Source organism: Apium graveolens, chromosome 9, assembly GCF_009905375.1.
Source record: "Apium graveolens cultivar Ventura chromosome 9, ASM990537v1, whole genome shotgun sequence".
Classification (NCBI taxonomy): domain Eukaryota; kingdom Viridiplantae; phylum Streptophyta; class Magnoliopsida; order Apiales; family Apiaceae; genus Apium; species Apium graveolens.
The window spans coordinates 168,965,853-168,989,349 of NC_133655.1; positions in this window are offsets into that span (position 1 = coordinate 168,965,853).

Consider the following 23,497-nt stretch of genomic DNA (forward strand, 5'->3'; position numbering starts at 1 on the left):
GGATCAAACCAGTAAAGGTTGAAATTGTTCTAGGCAATTAGGACTTAAGATAAAAGATGTTCTAAGTATAGTTGAGAGTCAGTCGTGACAGTGATTAACCTCTAAAGACTGAGGCAATAACTTATGGAAAAATGGTGATTCTTTTTTTTTACTCATCAGATTTTAAGGAATACATCTTCACATAAGCTGTGATTGAAATGAGGTAGAAAATTATTTGGAGGTGGTTAAAATGACATTGACTGTAAGGAAATTGTACTATCAGGAAAGGCCAAAGAGGTGGCCGACACTTTAAAGGTAAGAGGATAATTATAGGCACTTGTGCCAAAGGAATACAGTGATGATGGTTAAAACTGTGAAGGTTGTATTATGGTTTGGAAGATTGACATTCCTTCTGATGACTGTGCAATACCCAACCGTAATAGTAGTTAGTAAAGGTTTAATTCGTGTAATCGCCATGAACGGGCTATCTATCTTAGAAGGTCCTATCTTGAGATAATCCAAGACCATGTTTCAAAAAGGACTAGATGAACCCTTGAGTTAATTCTTCTATTTAGGGCGTATGATTAAGAATAGTATTAACCTGCTATCGTTGCTTTGATTGAAACTCTTCTGCACTTTTATCTGCTTCATGTCATGAAAGTACATCAGAATTTGGAGAGTTCTTCATGAATTATGAATGGTGATTATGTTACCTCCTTAGAAGAATTCGATACGATATGTATGGACTCCGTATGGTTAGCTATTAAAACTTCATGGAAAATGAATGACTACAGTAGGTCAGTGGTGGACCATAGTAAGGCAGCAATGATTCTGCGAGTATCGAGCTGATTACAACCGTGAGAGTTGTATTGGAATAGGTGTCGAGATTGAGTACCCCTAATCGGGTCGTGGTAGTGTATAAGTTATCATTGATAGACTAATTAAGTAGAGTATCTACCTAGTGAATTATTATTCTTTCTTATCAATAGAGAGTCGTATTATTATACGAGGAAGGTTGTGGTGCAAGCATAGAATTCTAGTAGCGATGATGTATAGAATGAGATCCCAGATTCGATTTTCGATGTCGAGGGAGTTTCAAAGGTGATTATGTATAAGCTCAAGGAAGAGTGTGGGTCCATAGAATGATGGACGGGATAGCGAAAATATTTAGGCATGGGAAATACGAGGCTATAATGCTTGATGCTGATATAAATACGTATATGTTTTGTTCTCCTATGACAAACCTCTATAGTTCAGAGGTAGGTTCCAAGCCAGATATTTTGTGGCAGTATATTTTTTTTCATATATACAATTCTCTTCAGTTCGTTCTTTTCTCTTCTTTTCATTTCATGTAAGCTGAGAAGAACAACCCTTCCAAAAGGGGAGGTATTGCCGAATGACTATCTATCTGTGTGATAGAAGCCGAGTAGGATACCAGCTATTGTTTAATTGCTTGTCAAGTACTAAAGGCTGGCCACCTTCTGTACTAACTATGCAATATAACAAGTGTTCATGATCATAGTGATCTCTCAACAAATTCCTTTACTTCTATTTGATTGATCAAATTTTGGAAAATAGAAACAACTGAAAAAGGAGTAATAAAGTGGTGGTAGTATGCGGAATGGGAACACATTCGTGATACTAAGGTTGACGTGGTTATTAAAAGGTTATAGAACGCTAACGAGCAAAAGTATAACCAGTATAATATTAGGAACGGAAGGTAGTAGCGATTACGAACTGGAAAAGAATGGGTATTGAGAAGCAGAAGCTCTAATGATAAAAGCTATAATGAGAGTCTGTGCAATAGACTTGAAAGAATTTGGAATGATCACTTAATTCGGATTGAGTTATCTTACGACAATAGATCATATGTCATTATCGAGATGTCGCCTTATGAGATCCTTGAGGGAAGATAATGTCGATCTCCCTTATGTTAGGATGAAGTTGTAGAGCGCAAGATGCTCGGACCCGCAGTAGTCCAAAGGACCAAGGATATGATAGATCTAATCAGAGGACGGCTGGTAGTAGCCCAAGATGGACATGATAAGTATGTTGATTTGACACGAAAGGATAAAGAGTATGAAATAGGGGACCTAGTAATGTTATAGGTATCCCTTGGAAAGGATTGATGAGGTTCGGAAAGAAAGGAAAGCTAAGTCTACAATTTGTTGGACCCTTGGATATATTAAGACGTTTGGGAAGTTAGCATATAAGCTAGCCCTAACCCCGAATATGTAGCAAGTTCATAACGTGTTCCACGTATCAATGTTAAGGAAGTGTAATTCGGATGCCAGTCAAATAGGGGCATATGAGCGCATAGATATGCAACCCGACGTAACCTATATGGAGCAACCAGGAAGGGTTATAGAGTGAAAAGGAACAAGTGCTTAGGAGAAGGATTATCAAACTAGGCAGAGTTTGGTGGTAGAACCACAATGTGGAAAATTGACTCGAGAGTTAGAAAGTGTAATGCTAAGAAAGTATCCCCATTTGTTTTCTATCTGATTCCGGGACGGAATCCTTTTAAGGAGGGGAGACTGTAATAACCCCAATTTTTGAGAAATTTTGAAACCCTTATGAATAGTGTTTTTGCTGAACGAGAAAACTTTTCATGCCACGCTATGTAGGGGTTCTGTTATTGATCTTATGGGATATTATTAGTACTCTATGTGGTATATAAGTGTATGTAAAGATCGTCAGAATCCAATTCCGAACACTTTGATTTTTCCCGGAAATCCACAAGATACGGAGAGAATTGAGTATAAGGTAACAGGATAAAAAGGATTGAAATTAAAGGATTATAGGAGAGGATCATAAAAGGAATATAATATATTGAGAAAGGTTAAGGGAACTTAAGTAATAAGATCCCGGGTATGATCCCTCAAACGATAAACGAGAACGAAAGATAAGCGAACCGTAAAATAAATAAGTGACCAAGAGACAAGCTTGTACGAGAAGCCAGGGATTGTGACATCATCAAACCACAAGGTGTGGACAAGTGGGAGCATAATGACATGTGCAAGGTGACACAAGCATGACATAGAAGGGAAGGAAGTGTGGTTGAATTATAACCACACAAAATCAAGGTTAATTAAGTCATTAACCAAAAACAACACAAAAATCAACCAACCAAGCAAATCATTTCATTTTCATCAAACAAAACACAAAAATATCTTCTTCCCAAGCTAGCTCTCGGCCCATTTCTTAAAATTTGAAGATCCAAGCTCCACCACTTACTATTTAGCAAGGTAATTATCTAAGCTTCCCCATGGATAGTTACATACTTCCTATAAGTTTAAGCTTCTAATTCCAAGCCAATCTTTTTCTATAAATCAAGGAAGAAGATGGTGAATAGTAACCTTCAAGAAATAACTTTAGTTTTCTTGAATTTTTATGAAAGATTAAGGTTATACAAGCAAGGATCAAGGTTCTTTTAGGCATTCAAAGCTCTTGGGTTGTGTTAGGAAGCTTCAAGGAGGTATAAACAACTTTCACCTTTAACTTATAGTTTGAACTTTGAGTTTTGATGAGTTTATGGATGGATTAATGTATATATAGAAATATCCATGTATGTATAGCAAGATCCATGTATGATAGATGGTTTGGTTGGATTTGTGGTGATTTTGGATATGAATCTTGGTTAATGGTTAATGAATCTTAAGTTATGGTTAGTAGATCATGTTTGTGGTTGAATAAGTTGGAAAACCTTGAGATTATGGACTGACTTTGCCTTGATATAAGTTGTGTTTGAGGTATTGATGATGGTTGGGTGGTTTGTAGTGAATTGGTAAAGAATTGGAGTGGTATAAATATTGGTAATCCCGTAAACATAGCCGTCGTAACGTCCGATTTTCTTTGGACTGTTTTTGTGCATAGCATTAGGACCCGAGAACCCCCTGCTAAATTGTGACCACTGCCATGTTTAGATAGCTCATGTTACGAGCTTCGTTTTGATATGTAGTTCGTTCGATTCCGATTAACGGTTTAGGAGAAACGACCGTTTCAAGTAACGGCGTTTCGCGAACGAAACTTTTTCCCTCGCCTTACTTTGAAATGTAGGTTAAAGACCAAAAAGGGTTAATTAATGTATGAAACATTTATGGTAAGTGTGTTAGGCAGTTGGTAAGACATTCGCGAAGGAATCGCTTTAAAACTCGTAAAGGTTAAATTATTAAAAATGGTGGAGCCGAGGGTACCCGAGTGACTTAAGCGAATCAGTAAGCGCAGAATAAGCGTTAGAGTCTAAGTTAGTTAAAGTATAGATTTACAAGTGACTTTGGTTTAATTCCAACTTACTTGTTGTTTATAGGTTATCAGACTCGTCCCGAGCCATTCGTAACCCCAGTCGCTCAGGCAAGTTTTCTACCAGTTATAACTGTTGTTGTGATGTAAATATATGTATATGCATTATCTTGCGATAGTGCATGATTGTTATTAGCAAATTCTTGCGATATATTGTAGCATGTGATATGGTATATATGCATGCCTGTTTCATATTCTTGAAATTTATATCTGTTGGTTATTTGATAATACCTATGCTAGAGGATAGTTGTATCTTGCATATACCCTTAGTATAGGGACCCAAAGGTGAAAATATTTTCTAAAACCGGGAGTCGAGGATCCCGAGTAATCTTGTATATATGGATATGGATATATATATATATATTTATATATATATATATGGTTATAGTTTTCCAAACTATTAATCGAATAAGGTTTATTCGATAACTTTAAACTTTATTTTATTATTATTATTGAATATTATTTCGAATATTATTCGAGGACTTATGACTCCTTTTATTTATTTAAATGAATATTATTTTGAATATTCATTCGAGGACTTATGACTCCTTTTATAAATTTAAATGAATATTATTTTGAATATTCATTCGAGGACTTATGACTCCTTTTATTTATTTAAATGAATATTATTTTGAATATTCATTCGAGGACTTATGACTCCTTTTATTTATTTATCTGAATATTATTTGAATATTCATTCGGGGACTTATGACTCCTTTTATTTATTTATTGAATATTATTTGAATATTCATTCGAGGGCTTATGACTCTTTTATATTATTTATTGAATATTATTTGAATATTCATTTGAGGATGTATGACTCCTTCATTTTATTTAATGAATATTATTTATAATATTCATTCGAGGTATTATGACTCAGCTTATTTTATTTATTGAATATTATTTGAATATTCATTTGAGGATCTATGACTCCGATTATTTGCTGTGATATATTCTTTATTTTATTAAAGAATAAGGTGTAAATAATCAAACTTATTTTCGATTATTCAAATAAAGATAATACTTTCATATAAGTATATCTTGGGTTATTTAATACTCGTTTCAAGTATAAATTTAATACTTCTACTTCAATTATTTTTATAAAGATTATTCTTTATGGGAATATTATTTAATTAATAATATTCAGATATTTTCTAATATTCTGGGGACTGATTTACTTCATTAAATCAGTCTTACTCCAAACACTCTTTAAAGTGTTTTCGAGTCTTCAAAATGATTTTTAAAAGTCAGAGCGGATCCCAAAACTCATTTTTATATTTAAGATCTTCCTTTTTAAAGGGGATTTTAATACTCGCTCAAAAACCTGGGGAGTCCGGCTCTGTGGTGTATTTTATATTCGCAACGAGGTTGCAGATTTGGTAAATGAATTGATTACTTGCCCAACGTTCGGGAAGTAAGCCCATCTCATTGAGTCGGCATAAGCGACAGGCCGGGGTACGGTCTATTATTGTGTAAGTGGCTCAGTGGGAGTCCATCAAATGCATAAGTGGCTGAGTGGCAGTCCAGCATAGGTCTTAATTATGACCAGGGTGATGACCAGTGAGGAATTCATCCATCTACAGTAGAAAAGGTTACTTATTGGTATCTTTGCCTGATCAGCAAGATATCGGGTTTATGCCAAAATTCTTTTCCTTTCCAAAATTCATTGGATGTTTCAAACTCTGTTCATACTTTACATAACAGAGGTTCCAGGAAATGTTTAAGAGATATATATATGTGGATATATATATATCGGGACTAAATAAAGTATCTCGTAACTTTATTTCATTCAATAATATTTCAAAGATTGAATCTATTCAAATCTTGTCTTGTAGTCTCATCTATGTGATGAACTTTTGAAACTGATTATAACTTGAACGGTGGTAGTTCAAGTAGTATTGGGAAAGATATAAGTATATTGGGGTATTTGGTAACCTCATCTTTTAAACTTATATCTAATTATTAATTGTCTTATGAATGACAAAGATTTTCAGAAAAACGTTGAGACAAGGTTAGATATATGAGATCACCTTGCAACGATATTTTTTTTTATATATACAGTTATACACTGGGACTTTGTGTATATAATGCATGGAAGAGGACTTCCAATATTTTGAAAAGTATATATGTATATATACTGCAGAGTGGAAGTGATGTTATGAAAATTGGATTTTGTGCAGTTGGCAAACACTTTGGAAAGTGTATCGAAGAAAATATCCCATTCAGACACCAAATTTGATTTAGAAAGTTTGGTTAAATTGATCACCCCTTGATAGTGAATAGCATTGAAAAAATTTGTGATATCATTTTCAGAGGGTAAATTACAAAAATTGTCTAGTGGAAAATTTAACGCACGATTGACGACTGTTTCATCAACTACATACTGTGTGTTTGCGACGGTGAATGAAAAAGATTTTGAATCATCGGCCACAGTAGAAGTTGTGCAAATCAGTCTAAGTAGATCGACGTTTAAAATCACATTTGATTTAATAGCAGAGCTAACAATCGAATGGTCATTTAAAAATCTAATCCATGGCTTAAATTTTTCAACATCACATTTTTCCGGATTAAAATAACCAACCTGATTATGCGCGACAATTTGGAAATTGAGAGCCATTTAAAATAATAATAAGACACACGCTTTTCAGAATTTTAAGAATAATATTAAGAAAATTCGAATTAATTAAATTAATTTAATAATTCGAATTAAATTAATTATAATCGAAAAATTTAGACAGAAATGTATCTCGTTAAAATTCCTAACTCACAAACACAGTTTTGACAAACCAAAAGACACAAATCAGAAATTGAAAATAAAAATAAAAAGTTCAAAATCAACAAACACAAATTGAATTCGAAGGGGCAAACTGATTTTTATTTGTTTTTGTTTTTATTTAAGAAAAATCCAACAGCACCTCTGTATATATATACTTGTATGTATATATCACAAAGTGATGAATTAGTTTGCTGAGTAAAAACTCGAGCAAGGAAGGAATCAGATTGATGGTTTTAGTTCGAAGAGAGAGAAGAGAGAAAATGAGGAAGAAACTGTTCGAAATTTTTGAAAGAAATGAAACTGTTGTGATGGTTTAAAACAAAACAACAAACGCCTTTATATAACAGCTGGTATGACAATCCGGGATTGTCATACCGATTGTCATACCAGGCAAAAGAAGGAAAAGAAATAACAGAATAAATACTAAAATTATAACTGTTATGACAATCTGATAGTCATACCGATTGTCATACCAGTATAATAATAAAATGAAATATATATATAATGTTTATAACTGGCAAGACAATCCAATAGTCATACCGATTGTCTTGCCAGTATAAAACTATACTGAAGAATATAATAAACATAATTTAAACTGAAATGACTTTCAGCAAGACAATTTCAATTGTCTTGCCGATTGTCATATCAGCATTAAACACAGAATTAATATGAAAATAAGTATATATATATATATATAAGTACTGAAATGATTTTCAGCAAGACAATTTCAATTGTCTTGCCGATTGTCATTTCAGTAGAAAGACAATCAAATATGTACAGACTCTAATTAAATATACTGAAACAAAGACAATATATCAGAATTTATTATTTTTATTCCAAAAATAGATTTCTATTGAATTTTAGCAAATAAAAATTCATAGAAAAATATTTTTAGAGGAAATAGAATATTCTGAGATATTTTAAATTAACAAGAAGGGAAAATAAAAATAGATAAGATAATATATATTACATAGAAATAAGCAAGAAATATGATAAAATGATAAAATAAATTTGCAAATGAATTTTTCATTTATGAAAAATTCATTTGTAAATTTATTCAAGAACAGATCCCAGATATTAACTAAATTAATCACTAAAACTATTCAACATGCCCAATTTACCAACTAATCTGGTAAATGTGGATTCGTCAAGTGGTTTAGTGAAAATATCTGCTATTTGTTCTTCTGTTGGAACAAAAAATAGTTCAACAGTACCATTCATGACATGCTCTCTAATAAAATGATACCTGATGTCAATGTGCTTTGTCCTCGAGTGCTGCACAGGGTTGTTGGTGATGGCTATTGCACTTGTGTTGTCACATAAAATAGGAATCTTGTTCAATACAGAGCCATAGTCTCGTAGTTGGTTCCTAATCTACAAGATCTGAGCACAGCAGCTTCCAGCAGCAATATATTCAGCCTCGGCCGTTGAGTTGGAAACTGTTTGCTGTTTCTTGCTGTACCATGAGACTAGCCTGCTTCCTAGGAATTGACAACTTCCTGAGGTGCTTTTCCTATCAACAACACTTCCTGCATAATCTGAATCTGTATATCCGACAAGGTTAAAACCAGATTCTTTAGGGTACCAAATACCTAGATTTGGTGTTCCCTTAAGATATCTTAAGATTCGTTTAACAGCAACGAGATGAATATCTCTAGGATCCGCTTGGAACCTTGCACATAAACATGTAGCATACATAATATCTGGTCTACTTGCAGTAAGATAGAGTAACGAGCCAATCATACCTCTGTAGCTTATGACATCTACCTTAATGGAGTTTTCACATGGTCCAAGCTTGACAGCTGTAGTTGATGGAGTCCTTGCTGATGCAGAATCCTCTAGATTGTACTTTTTGAGGAGTTCCTTGAGATACTTGGATTGACAAATAAATGTTCCATCTAATCTTTGATTTACTTGTAATCCAAGAAAGAACTTCAGCTCTCCCATCATGCTCATTTCAAACTTGCTGTGCATTAACTTAGCAAATCTCTTACAGAGATTATCATTAGTAGACCCAAATATTATATCATCCACATAGACTTGGACTAATATAGTATCATTCTTATGTTTTTTAGAAAAGAGAGTTTTGTCTATGACACCTCTAATAAAGCTATTTTCAATAAGAAATTCAGAGAGAGTGTCATACCATTTTCTTGGAGACTGTTTTAGCCCATAGATAGCCTTGAAAAGAAAGAAGACAAAATCCAAATGATCTGGATCTTCAAAACCAGGAGGTTGCTCTACATATACCTCTTCATCCAGCTTTCCATTCAGAAAGGCGCTCTTGACATCCATTTGATAAACTTTAAAGTTTGAAAATGCTGCGAATGCCAGAAATATTCTGATGGCCTCAAGTCTAGCCACTGGAGCATAGGTTTCATCATAATCAATGCCTTCAGCTTGAGAATACCCTTTAGCTACCAGTCTTGCCTTGTTTCTTGTAACCACACCATCTTCATCTAGTTTATTCCTGAATACCCACCTAGTACCAACAGCTTTCTTGTGTACAGGCCTAGGTACCAGTTTCCAGACTTGTTGACTTTCAAACTGATTGAGTTCATCTTGCATAGCAATCACCCAATCTGGATCAGACAGTGCTTCTTCAATTTTCTTAGGTTCCATCTCAGAAAGAAATCCTGAGAACAGACACTCATTTTGAGTAGCACGTCTAGTTCTGACTCCAACATCTGGATCACCAATAATCAACTCAAAAGGGTGAGCTTTATTCCAGACAATCTGTCTTGGAAGATTTGATCTTGATGATTCGCCTTGAAATTCATTGTGATGTTGTGTCCTACTAGATGATCCTTCAGCATCTCCCCCTGAGTTGTTGCCATGTTGACTTGAAGATTCTCCGTCAGTAGCAGTGGTATCTCCATTGTTGCCAAAGTTTCCATCACTATTACCTTGAGTATCATCAGGATTAACAGGTTCTTCACCAGCAACAACTTCAGGTTCTTGACCATGTTCTGATTCTGAATCTGACGTATCATCAAACTTCAGTTTCTCAGAAGGATCTTCAGTTTGGATACTAGGGAGTTTAGTGTCATCAAATGTAACATTGACACTTTCAGTTACTTTGTGTTGATCAATGATATACACTCTCTTCCATATCCAACAAAAATACCCTCATATGCCTTTGCCTCGAACTTACCACGACGATCATCTCCATCCTTGAGCACGAAGCATCTGGCACCAAATACATGAAAGTATTTGATAGAAGGTTTCTGTTCATTCAAAATCTCATAAGGAGTTTTCATGAAGTCTTTGTTGATTAGAGTTCGATTCTGAGTATAATATGCAGTATTGACAGCTTCAGCCCAAAAGTACATTGGAAGACCTGATTCATTTAACATCGTTCTTGCAGCTTCAATCAATGTACGATTCTTCCTTTCTACCACTCCATTTTGCTGAGGGGTTCTAGGAGCTGAAAATTGTCTGGTAATCCCTTAGTCTATACAGAATCCATTGAGAAGTGTATTCTTGAATTCTGTCCCATTATCTGACCTTATTGCTCTAACAGGGACGTTAGAATCTAACTCAATCATCTTGATATGATCAATCACAATTTGTGGTGTTTCATCCTTAGAGTGAAGAAATAAAACCCACGTATACTTGGAATAGTCATCAATTATCACAAGACAGTAACACTTCTTTGACATAGAAAGGATATTAACTGGACCAAATAAATCCATGTGCAATAATTGCAGAACACCAGTTATGGAAGATATGTCAGTGCCTTTGTGACTTGCTTTCTTTGACTTTCCTTTCTGGCAAGCCTCACATAGTCCTTCTGGAGAGAATTCCAGCTGAGGCAGACCTCTTACCAATTCTCTTTTGACAAGAGAATTCATTGTTTTGAAATTGAGATGGGAAAGTCTCTTGTGCCATAGCCAACTCTCATCTGACGATGCCTTTGCATAGAAACAATTGACTTCAAGATTGCTTCCAGAGTTCATGTCAGCTACGAACAGATTTCCTTTCCGGATTCCCATTAAGGAGGGTTTTTCACTTTTCTTGTGCAGAATCTGACACTTCAGCTTGTCGAATAAAACATTGTAGCCGTTGTCACAGAACTGACTAATGCTAAGCAGATTGTGTTCAAGTCCTTGCACAACATATACATTTTCAATGATAACATTTCCAGCTTGCAAACAGCCATATCCCTCCGTTAAACCTTTGCTGTTATCTCCAAAGGTAACCACTGGGCCAGCTTTCTCAACCACATTTGATAGCAAGGCTCTATCTCCGGTCATATGTCTTGACGATCCGCTGTCAAGAATCCACACTACCGGTTGTACCTGTTTAATGCTCTCTTTTCTTGACGATGAGGTGCTTGCATTACTAGCCATGAGAGCAAGATTCCCAACTTCTTCATCTTCACTGTCAGTATCATCCCAGCTTCTTCCCTTTGCCAGGTACGCCCTTTCAGATTTACTCTTCTGATTAGAATCGTAAGAGTTCTTCCTAGCTTGTTTTGGCTTCCTGCATTCTGTGGCAAAGTGTCCCAACTCATTACAGTTGAAGCATCGAATGGTGCTTCGATCAACCATCCCTGTTTTATACCCACCACTGCTGGTGTTAGAGGATGAAGATCCACCTTTCTGGAATCTGTTGTAGTTGGACTTGTACTTGAACTTGGGATTCCTTTTGAATCTGACATTTGAGAATCTCTTGACAATCAGGGCCATTGACTCATCCTCCAATTGCTCCAGTTCTTCCAAGGAATAATAATCATCTCCTGATTGATTTGTAGTAGGAGAATCAAATTCTGCTACTATCACATTATCTTCAACCTTGGAAGACTGTACCATTCTATCTGACTGTTGAGATTGTTGTTGATATTGTAGTTGTTGTTGTTGTTCATCAGCTACTAGAGCAGTAGACGTGCTGACCACTCTTCCTTTCCCGTAAACTTCCTTCTGCTGAATCTGCTCCAGCTCATAAGTCTTTAACACACCATAGAGCCTTTCCAAAGAAATCTCACTCAGATCTCTTGCTTCTCTTATGGCAGTGATTCTATGTTCGAGATGAGTTGGCAGTGTTAAAAGGAACTTTTTGTTGACCTCCCTGATGGAATAGTATTTACCATTAATATTCAGGTTGTTGATCAATGCATTGTACCTCTCAAACACTTCAGTGATTCCTTCTCCTGGATTTGATTTGAAATATTCATATTCAGAGGTTAGGATTTCTAGTTTGTTCTCCCTAACTTCCTCTGTGCCTTCATTAATAATCTCAATAGTTTCCCAGATATGTTTGGAATCTTTACAATTCATCACATGTCTATTCATCAGGGGATTAAGGGAATCTACTAAGATTAATTGAAGGCTAGCATCCAGGGAAGCTTCTTCTATTTCAGCAGGAGAGAAGTCCTCAGGATCCTTCACATAAGTTCTCGCTTTGGTGATCACCACATCATTTTCTATTACCTCTGGTTCCATAACCATAGGAATTTTTGGACCCTTCTTCAACACTTGCAAATATTTGGGATTAGCAACCTGTAAAAACAGTAGCATCTTCTTCTTCCACATAACATAATTTTCTTTATCGAAAAGTGGAATTTTAACGGTTCCAACTTTTTGTGTAGTCATTATGAATTTTTTGAGTGAATAAAAAATTCAAGAAGTGAAAGAAACACAAAAGTCTAGGATCTAGATTTGTACGTTAATCAGAAGGCTCTGATACCAATTGTTAGGTCCCAATTTGTTTGTAGAAGGGGGGTTGAATGCAAACAATACCGTTTAGTCGAATAAAATGCGGAATAAAATTGTGAAACAAAATTCAAGTTAAATAAAACTTTTATTAAACTTGAAAGGTGTTACAACTACGGTATCGGTTACAAGGGATTAATCTCAAATCAATTATTACAAATCTAGAATAAATTCGACATGAACTTTTTCTATTTTTGTAATTAAAAGATCAAATGCTAAATGCGATTTGAGATTAAGTTCTAGGGATTTTGATCCACTAGATTGTTACACAAGAACAAGAGAGTGATTTCTAGTTGATTGGATTTAACTTTACAAGCTAGAAATTGTGATCTTGAATTAGCAGATAAGATGAAATATTTGGCTGCTTTTTCTCTGTTTGTTCTTGGCTTCTGTTTTATTGCTTTTTTGAATGAATTGGTCTTCTGCTTCTTTTAATCAACACAGCCGAGATTAATGAACTGGTGTGACAATCCTTTGTCCAATAAGACTTTCGGTGTGACAATCTTTTAGAGCTAGCAAGACAATTAAAATGAACTAGCAAGACTTTCGGTATGACTATTGATTGTCATACCGATTGTCATATTAGTTCAAATGAAATTGTTTTACTGAATTAATAAGTGATTTTAATCTAAATAATAATTCTATCAAGACAATCAACTGAATTAGCATGACATTCGGTATGACTATCAATTGTCATACCGATTGTCATACTAGTACAATCAGTTGTCTTTTTTTTAGAATTAAAACAGATTTTAACCAATTAAAATTCTGAAAAACCTTAATATTAATTCAGAATTAATTAATCAATTAATTTAATTAATCAAATGAATTAATCTTTGCAGATATAATTTATTTTCATAATTAAATTATATGACTTAATTAATTAATAGAGAATTAATACTAACCCTGAGCAGCATCCATTCTTCTGACAATCTTCTGAAAGTCACTGAGACTTATGAATCAATTCCGCCACTTCAATGCTGACACTCGATGTACTGTCTGGTTCATGAGTGACTAACTTTCGTGACATTTCTTCATGTCTTGACTTTGTTGTTCTGATTGAATCCTTGTAATAAATAATACCCTGACGAGATCTCTGTCACTTGATTAAATCCACGATCTTGATTTATATCACTGAGGCATGATCAAATTCTTGAACTTCTTCCAGTGAATCTTCAAGTCTGCAGATGAACAATGTTTCTTTATTCTTTGACAGATGTTACTTTGTGAGATCTCTCTGATGATAGATCCACTATTTACTTATTACATTCTTATTTGAGTTGAGTTAAATACTCGAATAAACGAGTAGGCTATGACATATGCCTTTCATAAAGAGCCACAAAGTTTCCGGGATTTTTTCAAGAAGTATCTCTCTTTATCTCTTTCAAATTCTAAACACATACTTCTTCTCAAAAACCTTCTCTCTCTTAGATATATTTACATGTACACAAGGTTTTTGAAATTCAAGCTTAGTTTCACCCAACCAAGCTTTATCCCACCAAGTGATCTCATCCACTACCACTTCTCGGCCTCCCGAAGGGCTGCCCAAGTTCGACCGAAGTGCCAAAATCCGGTCGAACCTCCAACGAATTTTTTCGGCAAACTTTCGCGACCGTTTCTCAAAAGTGGTAACTTTTAGCTTCTTATTTGAGTTCTTATTATTTGATCTTTGTACTTTACTTCTCTACTTCATTTTAACCTCTAATACGAGATCTCTTATAAAGAAAGTAATACTAGAGATGGATTTTAGTAATTTGATCTCTTATACGAGATCTACTTCTAACATCTTTCAGTGTTCCGTGGGGTTATACTACGATATCTATAAATACTCGTAATTATTCGTCCAAACTTCGAAAGCACAATCTTAAGCCAATTACGTGCACTTATTTAATTGGATCTTGGCTAAGACTCATAAATCTTATAAACGTGCTTGAAGTTAAAAGAGTATACTTTGACCTTATAATCGTCAATATACAAGTATACCTTAAAACCTTAAGTTGATATACTTAAAGGTAAAATTACAACCCCGAGGTTGTAATTAAAGTATTCTTCGATCCATAAATACTTAATCGAAAGAAGAAGAATACTAAAGAAGTCATCAGCCATAAGTGCTTAATATAAAAAGGGACTTCTCATATTACTCCACAACTCTATTAAATCCATAAAGGAGTAATTATAAATATATTTGACCATCTTGTATTATTTTAAGTCAAGTATAACTAATTAGTTTTAATATTCTTATTTAGATAGTATACTACTTGTGGGCTAGTACAGTAACACACTAGTTCAAAATAAATTTTTTCCTACTTGTTTTGTTTCGTGGATTGTCTTATTAGTTTTATAGTGAGGTGAAGTGACGTGAGGTGATTCTCATTCTAAGACCCAAGTCCTAGACGTACTAATGGGGAGTTAGTAGTCTTTGCACCGTGAAGAAGAGGAAAGACCCAAGACCGGATTACTAAGATCCAAGACCGACAAAAGCTAAGGAAGCTAAATCCACACAAAAGATTCTAAATCAACTTTGAAGAAATAGCGGGGAGTTATTTTCTAAGATAAGTTGTGTAGGTATTAAATTTATTTTGAGGTGGTAACCCTTGTGTTACGCACCAAGACAAATACTTGTAAGGGTGTAAAGGCTTCTTTGTCTACTAAAGGAGGGAGTTTATTATAAGGGAAAATCCCGAGTCTGGGAGAGGAGCTCGGGGACTGGATGTAGGGGGTGAGCGAATCTATTAGAGGTTGCGCCATCGCGAACCATAATAAAATCACTGTGTGGTTTTTTATTTCTTTGCACTTTATTTTCAGCACATATAAACTTCATAACTACTCGGTAATGTTTAAAAAAGGATAAATTATTTTTAAATGCCATAATAATTTTTAAATTGGTAATTATGTTATTCAATCTCCCTTCTAGCTTAATATAGCCCTCTTACGGGACCTTACAAATGACCTCCTTGTGGACCAACTCTCTGGCCTTGCCAACATTACCCAACAATTGCTCATAACTGATATGTCCAATCAGAATTATTATCAGGCTATCTTGCTTTTTTATAAAACAGATGATGAAGAACAACAGCAAAAAAAAGTCAATGAAGCTGAGCAAGATGGAAATGTTGATGCTTGGTTATCTAAGGATTTTAGCTTGGAGATGGATGAGGTCTTGGCTAGGTTTAGAGAAGAGTATGTCACTATCCTAGGAAGCAATGCCAATGCTCTCACTCCATAGGAAGTTTATGATGCTATTACAGAAGTCTACAAGGCACAGTTCAAAGCTTTTCACCTCATTGGTAAAGCACTATAACAGACTCTGAATAATCATCAAGACAGAATCAGGAGATTGGTGAAAGACAAACTAGATGACCTTGTGCCAACTGAGGTGGAAATCAAGAATAAATTTAACAAATTTGCTGAGTAAATGGCCATGTTTGATATCACTAGTATGGAGCAGAGCGTGAAGAATTTAAAGCAATCATTTCTGGCTCTGCATGAAGTTGCCCAAAATCAAATCACAAATAACAATGACACAAGGGTCAAATTGGATCGAATACATCAAGGTAGATATGAACCCCCAGCTCTTTTGATGGATCGAATCAAGGAAGCTATTCAACCCACATTTGGTGTTCCTCTCTCCACAAGCTCACAACAACCAACCTCCACCTCCACAAATCTTCAAATTCAGTCTCTTCAACATCAAGTCTCCAATCTGTAAGTCTCAAATGATTCACTCACAGCTCGGTTCACAGCTCTCACTACATTAGTACAAAGTCAACAAAATGACATCAGAACCCTAGTAGACTCCCGTAAACATCTCCAAATGCAGAATTTTGTCTCATTGGGAGATATTATGGGTGCCTTGAATGTTCCACTACCTTCTCTACCTGAAGTTGTGAGGCCAGAAATTCCAACTCCCCTACTCCTTTCTGCTACCAAGACTAAGGGGGAGATAGAAGCTAGAATTCAACAATCCAAGGAAGCTTGAAAATCTACACAATCAAAAGAAGCTGGGAAATCTATATCCCACTCAGGTCAAATCTCTACACAAGTAAAAATTTCTCAGGATGTTGGAAAAGACAGACTCCAAAAAGCTGTAGAAGGACCCTGTCAAGACAAGGAGTTCAATGAGCTATTAACAGTTCTAAGAGTGTCTCTTCACAACAACTACATCACTTACAAAAGATCTTTGTCCAACAACATCAATTTTCTAAGAGTGGTGATAGTAAAGATTGAAAACTTTTTGAAGAAAATGATAGTGGCCAATGTCAATGACTGTGGTTTGGACAAGTGTCTCTCTCAAATCTTCAAACCATGAGAGCATCTGAGCTAGATGTAATAATTGATAGAGTTAATCTAGTCATTCCAGAGGACACACAATTGCTCAATGAACTCAAGAAAGCTCAGATAGCTGCTTTTCCTGAAGCCTATCTCCATCCAAGCAAGGGGTGGCCTACATCTGTCCAAAAACCAAAAAGTGCAGATACTTCACATTTTCCAAAAATTATGTAAGGGGGAATATAAGATTGTTTATGATATTAGAGACTGATCTCAAAACCAAGAAGAACAAACAGCTGAAGATGAGGAGATGATCAAGATGCTGGGAAGATACCTTCAGAATGTTGAAACCATGTTGCCAACCACTCAATTCAACACAAAAGATGACAAGGATGTTGATGAGCAGAAGAATGATGAGAAAAAACCTTCTAGATCAAATCCAAGTCAATCTTTTAAAGCAACTGGCAACAAAGTAGAAGAGAAGAAGCAGGATGAGAAGAAGAGGGATGATAGAAAAAAGGGAGATAAAAGCAGAAGGAGGAAAAAAGGTAGAGAAAAAGGTGTCAAGAAAAATGTCCTACAAATCTAAATGTCACAAACACAAACCACATGCTTATCTAGAGAAGGAGCTAGAAAAATGAAGACAAGTCATTAAACTTTAGACTAATTCAGGAAAATCAACTCAGGAAATTCTAGAGAATGGTTGTTGGGGATCAGGATTAGGATATTCAGCTAGATCTAATTCTGATAAGGAAAGTGGAAAAGAAACTGAGAGAACAGAACCAATAAAAACTGATAGCAAGGTCAAACTGAACAAGGTTCAAATAAATACCATTAAGTTTAATCCCAGTGCTAATACTGTTAAGTCAATCCACGAGGAAGGTACTACCTCAGCACCTAGATCAAACTTAATTACTGAAAAGAGTGAACAAGTTCACACAACTTCAGTAAATATTTGTTCAATGATTCAGAAATAGCTTAAGCAAAAGCTGAAGGATCTACACATGAAAGACAGGGGGAAAAGGTCTAGAAAAAATAGAAATGGCAAGGTAGGTGTTAATAAGAATGGAAATTATGTGACTCCTTCTAATGCACCTAGAAAGACCTATTCAAACTGTGGTAGCACTAATCATCTTGCTAACTCTTGCAAGAAGAATAAAAAGATAAATGATGTTTCTTCCAAATCAGGGTTTAGGGATAAAATAGTTAGATATAAATAACAGAGTCGTCATTTTCATTGTGGAAGTATTTGGCATTCTATTTATATATGTAAAGAGTATCACAGTTTGTATTATGATTATTATAAACTGAAATCCTCTTTAATTAAATCAAAATCTGTTTCTGCATGTATAAATACTGTTAGTAAGGATGTTCACATAAACTCTGATAAAAAGTCTTCCGCTACATATGTTAACAAACTTAAAAAGTCCAAAGGCCAAGCAAGTTTGGGTCCTTAAAAACACTAACTGATTCAAATTACTGAATGCAGGGTGACATGAGGAATGCTCTAATCTTTGGAAGTGGATGCTCACGACATATGTGAAAGTGTTTGTCCTAAATCCAATCATGTATGATGAGTTAGGAAGAACTTTCTTGTATTCCTATTTGATTTCATTGATATTAATAAAAGACTTGTTTTGGTTTTATTATGGGCTTTATCTATTTAAAGTGTTTTAAATAAGATGCTCCATAGTTTAGAGTAAAGCTTCCAGAACTATAATGAGATTATAATAGTGAGATCTAGAAGATGATAACTCTAGACTTAAACAGTTCCTGATCATAGGATAACTAATCGGATGTTAGTGGATCCGCAAAGATTGGTACATACTATGCTTGCTCCCTTCAGGAGGATGTCTGTTCTCATAGGCATTTGTGTGGTGACACTATAGCTAGTATTTAGGTTCTTATTAGGGAATAAGTTCACTGAACATGACTCAATAAGTTGAACAACTAATGGAGATTACTCACGTGTCAATAGTTATTCACTGAGTGATAATTGTACAAGTGTCCTTAGACTTGAGATCGTTAAAGTTATCTTGTATATAATGAACTGTGCTTTGGTTTAGTCCTTAGTCTCAAGGACATCCATTAGGTCTATTGTGGACATAGGGATTTTTGTATAGAGATAGTTAACGTCAATAGAGGATCTACCCATTCCAGTATAGGAAGAGAATATCCTATGTTATTCTTAGTATGCGAGTTCTGGAATCTCTGGCCAGAGTGTATGAAATTAGAAAGGAGTTTCTAATTTGCATTAGTATGAACTTTGCATTATGAATAAGAAATCATATGATTAAATTTGATAGGCATGACACGAGATCCATGCCTTGTATTTAATCGGGATATTATAAGGGTAGAAGGAATTCATTGTACGGTAACTAGTCACTGACAGGTTCTTGGTATTCTATGCAGTGAATTCATATTATCCGGATAGTCGCGATATGTTGAGAAGCATCACTCATGATGTAGAATAAATATAATTAATCAGTTAATTATATTTAGTGAATTTTAGTATTCATGTAAATAATTAATAAAAGTTTATTATTATTTATTTCTACTACCGGCATAATATTGAACCTACAGAGTCACACCATAAAAGAATATTTTCTTTGATGAAATAATGAGAGAGAGAATTATTTTCTAAATAGTTTAGAAAAAGAAATAATGATTAAAATAGTTTTTATTATTATTAAAGCATTTTATAAAGATAAAATATGGGGGTTAATATATATATAAAGATATATTATAAAACCCTAGGAGAGCCCTGTAAATAGAATGAGATGGCTCATTCCATTCACATACTTGGTTTTGTGAAAACCCTAGCCTCCATCTTCTTCCTCTCTCTCTCTCTCTCCCAAAACTCTATTTTTATAAAAGCTCGGTTTTATAAAAAGCTTCATCGAAGAGGATCATTCTTGGTGGATACCGGTAGAGTGCTTCACATATTGAGGAGCAACTGCTAGCAACTTGTTTTATAAAGCTTCGATTTTTCAAGGTATGGTTACGATTCCTCCGTTTTTCTAATTTATACGTTATTCTATATGTGCGATACATGATTTTTATGGCATAATTGTTATATCACGCTTCCGCTCATCCTTAAATTCCTTCATTGACATCAGAGCTAGGTTTTGCATATAGAGATTCATACAAAAAAATTTAGATTTTTTTATGCATGTATGGATTTGTTATGATTTTTGCAAGTTTATTTAGATTTAGTTATGAATTAATTCGAAATAATTTTTTCATAAGATCTTGACTACTGATCTGGTTTCTACAAGTATTGTAGATCATCTAGGTATTTTTTTTCATAATTTTGTGATGTGTAGATTATTTGTTATGTATTTTTAAAAATTGTTTTAATTAAAATTCATGGAATAATTATGCATGTGAATAAATATGATTAAAATTTGCACAAGGACCCATTGCTGATTTGATAATTTTCTGCTACTGCCTGATTTAAGAAATTATATTATTTTGATTTTTATTAATTTATTAATTAGATGTTAATTAATTTATTAATAATAAAATTAAAATAATAACATATTAATAAAGGTTATTAAGTGAGGTATTAAATGAAGGGGTTACTCCTCTTTTTTGTAACAGTAGTCAGCAAAAGAAACGGCAAGAAGAAGACAAGAAAAAAACTGAACAACAGCAATGGTCGGCTGTGCAGGCGCGTGTAGCGCACGCGCGCGCGCGGGGGCGGGGGGGGGGGGGGGGGGTGGGGGGTTTGTCGCGCATTCCGGGAATGCGTTACACCTTGTTGCGCATTCACGGAATGCGTTACACATATTATTGGCCTAACCGTGTTGTAACGCATTACCGGAATGCGTTACAACCCTTGTAACGCATTCCTCTAATGCGTTACAGTCTGTCTGTCCACATTAAATTTGATATTTTGGGAGTTTCGTAACTCCATTTTTGGCGTGCAATATATCGTTGGATTCGTTTTTCCGAGACGGATCTAATGGAGTGGTCAAATATTTTTTATATAAAAGTTTTGAACTATTTATATTCCCGAAATTGTTTTAAAGCATGTTTTAATTATTTTAAATGCTATAAATAAATCCATACATCATTATATCAATGTGTGACATGATATTACTTGCATGCTTACTTGTTTATTTATTTTTATATGTGAGATATATGCCTATGTTTACCATGAGATGATAGATTTAGGTGAACTTAAATCAAAATAAGGCGTGCTCTAGAAAATTTGGAATAGGAATCGTTTCTTGCCTTAACAATAATATTATGAATACAATCATGAGATTATTGTATTTATGAAATACGTAATTAAATATGAATTTTCAATTTTGAGAGAAAGGATGATTCTGTCAAAGCAGATTACGATCTGTAAGAAAGGGGTATTAAGTGACGCCTCTTGACAATGCTCCCCCCGATTTGGGAATCATCTGATTATCGATTATTGATTTGAAATATTTAATTTAAAAGGAAGAATCTCTTTATAATATGATTATGATTGTAACATAATATAATCCCTCTAAAATTAAATAATATCAAGTAGTAATTGGTCAATGACACAACGAGCTTGTGTCGGCCAAAAGCCTTCCAACATGGTAGAAAGTAGTTCTTATTTTTAAATCATTGTCATTTCGTGCTACAGCCGAGGGCTTTGATTTCAAAATAAGAAATACTTTTCTATTACATAGAGATGTGTACATTGAATTAGAATCTAAAGGTTGTTACGTGCTGCAGTCGTGGGTCGTTGGAGACTGATTCAATTGTACGAAATATTGGGTTAGACTTGACTTAGAATATTGAGTCTGTCGTGCTACAGTCGTAACTCAATTATTCAAGAGGCTAAAATTTTATTAGGGATAACATAAGATGTAATTAAAAAGAGTTGTCTGCCTATTCAACATCACATGACGTTTCGTGCTACAGCCGAGGTTGTGTGATGGAATGTAGGATCCCTATTCCCACTAGCATTATGAATGCTTAATTTTTCACTTAAGGGGGTTGTATAAATTAGATAAACTAGTGGGAGCCACTTATGAATAAAGACCTGATTCATATAGTGTTTTGAAATGAAATTGAATATTTGCTAAGTGTTGTTATGTGTTCATCTTACAGATTTACTATATGCATTATGTATTCTGCACTATCACTCTGGAGTATACTAGATGCTCACAAGTTGACTGGTCCTAATTTTGCTGACTAGCTTTGAAACTTGAGAATTATTCTAAGGGTTGAGAAGCTGGAATATGTGTTTGACTCACATAAGCCTACTGAACCTGCTAACGATGCACATAATGATGAACATATTGTGTATTGTAAGTGGATAGATGATGCAAATGTTGCTCAATGCATCATGCTAGCTTCCATGAACATTGAGCTACAGAAGCAGCATGAGCATATGGATGCTCACACTATCCTTATGCTTCTACAAGAGTTGTATGATGTGGCAGGGAGGACAGCTCGATATGAGATATCGAAGGAGTTGTTCGGTTGTAGGACGTCTGAGGGATCATCTATGAATGACTATGTACTTAAGATGATCAATTTGATTGAACGTCTTGGACAACTTGGTTTTGCCATGGATGGGGAGCTCAGCCAAGACTTGGTCTTGCAATCACTTATAGGTTCGTTCTCGCAGTTTGTTGTGAACTTTCACATGAATAAGCTGGATGTCAGCCTGGCTGAACTCCACAACATGTTGAAGACTACGGAATTGAATTTTCCCTCTAAGAAGAGCTCTGTTCTTCTAATTGGTGAAGGTTCCAATCCTAAGAAAATGAAGAAGAACCCTTCCAAGAAGAAGAAAGTAGGTAAAAAAAAGCCTGTTCCACCAAAAGTTGAAGACCCCAAGAGCAAAGTTGTTTGCTTCCACTTTAATAAGGTGGGGCACTGGAAGAGGAACTGCAAGGTTTATCTTGCAGAATTGAAGAAGAAGAAGGGTAGTGAGACTACCGCTTCTGTTTCAGGTATGCACATGATTGAAGTGAATATGTCATTAAATCAAATTTCTACTTAGGTATTAGATACCGCATGTGGTTCTCATATTTACAATTCGTTGCAGGTACTAAGAAGAAGTAGGACCCTTGAGGAAGAGGAGGTGATTCTACGGATGGGAAATGGAGCAAGAATTGTTGCTGAAGCTGTAGGATCATTTCATTTACATATGCCTACGGGCAAGACTATTGTTTTAAATAATTATTATTTTGTTCCCTCGATTGTGAGGAATATTATTTCTATTCCCATATTAGACTTGGCTGGATTTTTGTTTGTTATTCAGAATAATAAATGTTCAATTCTTAGAGATAACGTTCTTTATGGAAGTGGTATTTTAAATAATGGTTTGTATGTATGTGACGTAGAGCATAATTTACTAAAAATTGAACATACTAATAAAAGAAAAAGGGATGATGAAAATCTCACCTTTTTGTGGCACTGCAGACTTAGTCATATTAGTGAAAATAGACTACGGACATTG